Source organism: Dipodomys ordii, unplaced genomic scaffold (genome assembly GCF_000151885.1).
Source record: "Dipodomys ordii isolate 6190 unplaced genomic scaffold, Dord_2.0 Scaffold26, whole genome shotgun sequence".
NCBI lineage: Eukaryota > Metazoa > Chordata > Mammalia > Rodentia > Heteromyidae > Dipodomys > Dipodomys ordii.
Window position 1 is genome coordinate 15261976 of NW_012267242.1, and position 5720 is coordinate 15267695.

General features: G+C 45.9%; 1 protein-coding gene across 1 annotated transcript in view; it reads right to left on the bottom strand.

The window, feature by feature from the left end:
- Gba (glucosidase, beta, acid) overlaps nucleotides 1-325 on the bottom strand; it is a 13473-nt gene extending 13148 nt beyond the window's left edge. The window contains exon 1 of the mRNA XM_013015286.1: nucleotides 262-325. The gene's annotated coding sequence lies outside the window, so the exon portion shown is untranslated. The remainder of the gene's footprint in view (nucleotides 1-261) is intronic.
- Nucleotides 326-5720: the final 5395 nt, after the last annotated feature.

A 5720-nucleotide genomic window follows, 5' to 3' on the forward strand; every position in this document is an offset into this window, starting at 1 on the left:
AGGCACTGTCCCTTCTTTTGTTCAAGGCTAGCACTATACCACATGAGCCACAGTGCCACTTCTGGCTTTTTCTGTTTATGTGGTACTGAGGAATAAAACCCAGGGCTTCATGCATGCGAGGCAAGCTAAGCCACATTCCCAGCACACACCCCCGCCCCCCCTCACCCCCTGCCCCAAATGACAAATTCTAGCCCTGGAGATGGGCAGCGACATCCCAGGCACCTCTTGAAGCATAATACTAATTCTGCATGGAAGACATACCTTCTCCATCACAGTTTTAACCTTCATGATTATGTCAGAGAGAGATGCTTTCTCATCCACGCACCTAGAGAGTAAGAGTTCAGGAATGAATGAATGAACTTAAGCAGTCATCCCAGAATCTGTTTTTTCAATTCTGATTCCTGATGATCTAAGCACATACTATTCTTCCTGATTAGCAACACCAGAAATTACCTCACTGTCAGGTGACACTTTTCCCCTTACCTACAATGGTGTAGTTTAGTCTTTTTTTTTAATCTGTTGTGGGGCTTGAACTCTCAGCTCAAGGCTAGTGCTCTATCACTTGATCCACAGGGCCACTTCCAGTTTTCTGAGTGGCTTATTGGACATAAGAGTCTCACAGACTTTCCTGCCCAGGCTGGCTTTGAACCTTGATCCTCAGATCTCAGCCTCCCGAGCAGCTAGGATTACAGGCATGAGCCACTGGCACTGGCTTAGTTTAGTCTTGAATTCATCTTACTAACCAACTCTTAACAATAACCATAGAATTCATTGTATAGCCCACTGCAAATGGAAATTATTTGTATTTTATAAGCTGTTTGTCTTCTAATTGTTCGTGTATGTTCAAGTTTATTCCTCCTATCAACTTTGTTGCTTTTATCACAGTTATTATCAATTGCAAAAATGATTTAATGTGGGCTGGGAAGAATGCTTGCCTTGCATGAATGAGGTCCTGGGTTTGATTCCTCAGCACTACATAAGCAGAAAAAAGCATGAAGTGGTGCTATGGCTCAAGTGGTAGAGCACTAGCCTTGAGGTGAAGAGCTGAAGGACAGTGCCCAGGTTCAGAGTTCAAGCCCCATGACCGACAAAAAAAAAAAGAAAGAAAGAAAAGAAAAAAAGATTTAATGTCAGTTTTAAAGACCAGTTCATAAAAGATAGTGGCCTAATTTGTTTGTACATTGATCTGCCCATGGTAGCCTGGTAGGGAAACAGTCAATTTGTTCTAGTTCCCTGTATCCTCAGCACAGCACAGCACAGCACCTGGCACTTGTTCTGTCCTCATGATTAGAAATGACTGAAGAATGTATGAATTATATAGCCTTCTTCCAATTCCATCCCTCACAAAGCAAGCAGATAGAACAAATATTTACTGGGGCTTGAACTCAGGGTCTCCTACTCTGGGTAGTTTTATTCTACTCAAGGTTGAGGCTATACCACTACAACCACACATCCACTTCTGGCTTTTAGCTGGTTAATTGGAGATAATTGTCTCTTGGCTTTATCTGCTAGGCTGGTTTTGAACCTTGATTTTCAGAGTGTAACCTCCCAAGGAACTAGAATGAGAGGCATGAGCCACTGGCATCCTCATTTTTTTTTTTTAAACAGAGCATAAAATCACTATTATCAAAAGGGTGGTAATTTAGGATTCTGTTTGGTGAGTTCATGGAAATCCACAGTGTTCTAAGTTACAGAATAGATTCTTTCTATTAAAGTAAACATAATGGGGAAAAAATATTTGAGGGAAGAAAAATGAGGCCACAGTGCAAGTCCCGGAGGAGAAAATTTGACATTCCCCTCTTTTCCTTCCCGCCCCCGTCTCGCCTTCCTCTACCACTTGAGCCACAGCTACATTTCTGGCTTTTTGGTGACTTGATTGGAGTTTCAACTAGCATTAGTGTCTCATGCCTGTCATCCTAGCTACTCCGGAGGCTGAGCCAGCCCGAACAGGCAAGTCTTTGCTATTCTTATCTCCAATTAACCACAAGAAAACCGGAAGTGGCACTGTGCCTCAAAGTACTGGTAGAGAGCCAGCCTTGAGCAAAAAAAGCTCAGGACAATGACCAGGCCTGGAGTTCAAGCCCCACGATCGAAAGAAAAAAAAATCTCACTGACCCAGCTTCCCGGGCCTGGCTTCGAACCACGATCCCTTGAGGAGCTAGGAATAACCCTAGGCGTGAGCCACCTACGCCGCTCTTCACACCGCAGCAATTAGTAACTGCGACCAGGTTAGGTGCAGTCCCACTATGGGGAAGAGTTAAGACGCAGATTTCAACATCAATTCGCTTACTGAAGGTGAAGACAAACAGCAGCCCCAACTGGAGGCGAAGGGAAATGCACTGAAGCCCCCAAAGGCGAAAGGGCGAAGATCGAGAATTACACCCGCCCGCGTCAGCGCGCGCACAGGAGCACAGAGCTGCACCCAGACTCGCAAAGACCAGCTTAGCCGCCAGGGGTCCTGCGGGCGGGGGAGGAAGGGCGCGAGGCCGCCCAGTCCGGGGAGGGCTTCCTCGGAAAGGAAGATTGACATTCGTCTGGGGGCGGGTCCTTCCATTCTTATTGGGTCTTTCTGAATAGGCGAACTCTGGCTGACCAGCCCTAGCGCTTGAGGGGCGCACGCGTTTTCGTAGTTACTTGGAGAGCACTTGCAGGGAGGGAGACGCGCATGCGCTACGGTGTCCTCCGACACTGGTAATGGGTGGGAGAGATCGAGTTTCCACAGTGAGTTCAGCACGAGAGAGTTGAATCAGAGTCCTGAGCTTAGTCCTCAGGGAGTCGCAAGCTAGGAACATCCAGTGCCCAAAAACTGCCCCAGAGGGAATCCCAGGATCCACCACCTACCTCATTATTTTTTCTGGCCTCGCCCCAACAGGCCCTGAGGCTACATTTCTATGATTGTGAATTATTCAAGAAGCCTAGAAGCCTGACGCCATCTCTGGGCAGTGCCCCTTCCTCCTCCCTTTCCTGAAGGACGTTATGTTGCTCCCTCAATGATAGGGCTCTGAAGCTGTTTAAAGGCCACCATTAAAATAAATAAAAAGTTTGAAGGGCTGGGAAGGTGGCTCAGTGGTAGAGTGCTTGCCTTGTGTACATGATGCCCTGGGTTCGATTCCTCAACACCACATAAGCAGAAAAAGCCAGAAGTGGCGCTGTGGCTCAAGTGGTAGGGCGCTAGCCTTGAGCTGAAGAGCCGGAGAGCGCCCAGACCCGGACTTCAAGCCCCACGACTGACTCAAAAAAAAAAAAAAAAAAGTTTGAAGACGTACTATCCCAGCACAAAGAGCAAGTCACTGGTTTGGGGAGCTTATATTCTGTGGAAGGACATAAATATAAATAACAGCAACAACACACAGTGAGATCAAAGGAAGATACTCAGGATAGTTGCTGTTTTTGTTTTCTTTTTGTTGTTTATCTCTTTGGAAGTGTCAGGGGAGGCACAGAAATGGAGAGACAAAGGGTAAAAAATTCAGTAATGATACTCACATTGTGTTGAAAATGAGCTACACAACTTGTGTGTGGGAGATGGGAGAGAAAAACTGGGAGGCAGCTAGGGAAGAAGCTTTGGACATTGTCCAAAAAGAAATGTACTCTATGGGGCTGGGAAGGTGGCTCAGTGGTAGAGAGCTTGCCTTGCATGCATGAGGCCCTGGGTTCAATTCCTCAGCACCACATAAATAGAAAAAGCCAGACGTGGCGCTATGGCTCAAGTGGTAGAGCGCTTGCCTTGAGCTGAAGAGCTGAGGGACCCCGCCCAGGCCCAGACTGCAGGCCCCACGACCCACCAAAAAAAAAAAAAAATTTACTCTGACTGGGAATGTGGCTTATTTGTATAAGCACATTTGAATGTGCTTATTTGCATAGCATGCATGGAGGCCTGGGTTTGATACCTCAATACAACATAAACCGAAAAACTGAACAAGCTTAAAGTGGTGCTGTGGCTCAAGTGGTAGAGTGCTAGCCTTCAGCAAAAGCAACTCAGTGATAGTGCCCCAGCCCTAAGTCCAAGCCCCAGGATTGGCAGAGGGGGGGGGAAGAGAGAGAGAGAGAGAGACTCATTACCTGACTTACAAAACTGTAACCTACCTGTACATCACCTTTAGAATAACGAATTTAAAAAGCGAAAACAATAATTTTACTATTACCACATTTGTTTTGTTTTGTGGGTTTGTTTGTTTTGAGATTAAAGTATCATTACATAGCCTAGGCCACCTTAAATTCTTGATCCTGATACCTGTGACTAATACCTCCACCTAACTCAGTTCTTCGGTCACCTCAATAAACATCCTATCTCTACTCAGCTGTTCTGCCACATTCTCCTGTGTGTGTGTGTGTGTGTGTGTGTGTAGTTTTTGCCATGTTGCACTGCAATACTTGGATTGAACCCTGGGTCTTAAGGTGTTCAAGATAAATCTTTAATACTGGCAGTTTACACCTGTAATCCTACCTACTGAGATTAAGGTTAAAAGCTAGCTCAGGCAGAAAAGTCCATGAGAGGTAAACAAAGGAGGAGGCTACAATGCTTGATAAGAAATGTACTCATTATCTTGCCCATGTAATTGTAACCCCTCTGTACAGTATGTTCACAATAAAAAAAAAAAAAAAGAAAAGTCCATGAGACTCTTTTTTTTTTTTGTTCCTTTGTTTTTTTTGTGTCTGGTCCTGGGGCCTGAACTTTGGGCCTGGGCGCTGTCCCTCAGCTCTTCAGCTCAAAGATAGCGCTCTACCACTTGAGCCACAGTGCCACTTCCGGCTTTTTCTTTTTGCTTATGTGGTGCTGAGGAATCGAACCCAGGGCCTCAGGCATGCAAGGTTCCCAGCCCATCCATGAGACTCTTTTTTTTTTTTTGGTCGGTCGTGGGGCTTGAACTCTGGGCCTGAGCTCTGTCCCTCAGCTCTTCAGCTCAAGGCTGAGCGCTCTACCACTTGAGCTACAGCGCCACTTCCAGTTTTCTGGTGGTTTATTGGAGATAGGAGTCTCACAGTCTCTCCTGCCCGGGCTGGCTTTGAACAGTGATCCTCAGATCTCAGCCTCCTGAGTAGCTAGGATTACAGGCGTGAGCCACCAGAGCCCGGCCCATGAGACTCTTAATGCCAATTGATCACAGTAAAAGCCATAAGTGGCGCTGTGGCTCAAGTGGTAAAGTGTTAGCTTTAGGCAAAAGGAGCTCAGGGACAGAGCCCAGGCTCAGAGTTCAAGACCCAGGACTGGCACACACAAACAAAAAAGATAAATCTCACCCTCACTTACGTGCTGGAATTAAAGGTGCATATCACTATAACCGGCTGCTGCTGCTGCTTCTCCTTCTCCTTCCTTGTCTTCTTTTACTTTTTTTTTGTCAGTCATGGCTAGAGTACTACCTAGTGAGCCACAGTGCCACTTCTGGTTTTCTGAGTGGCTTGTGGGAGATAAGAGTCTCATAGCCTTTCTTGCTGTGGCTGGTTTTGAACCGTTATCCTAAAATCTCAGCCTCCTGAGTAGCTAGGATTACAGGCATGAGCCACCACCCTTTTTTTTTTTTTTTGGTCCATGATCAGGACTTGAACACAGTAGCTGAAACTTTCACTTATTGACTGGTGCTCTACCAACTGAGCCACACCTCCAACCCATAAAACTGGCTTATTTTATTTATTTTTTTTAATTTAATTTTATTTTATTTGTGAACATACTGTACAGAGGGGTTACAATTGCATGGGCAGGATAATGCGTACATTTCTTACCA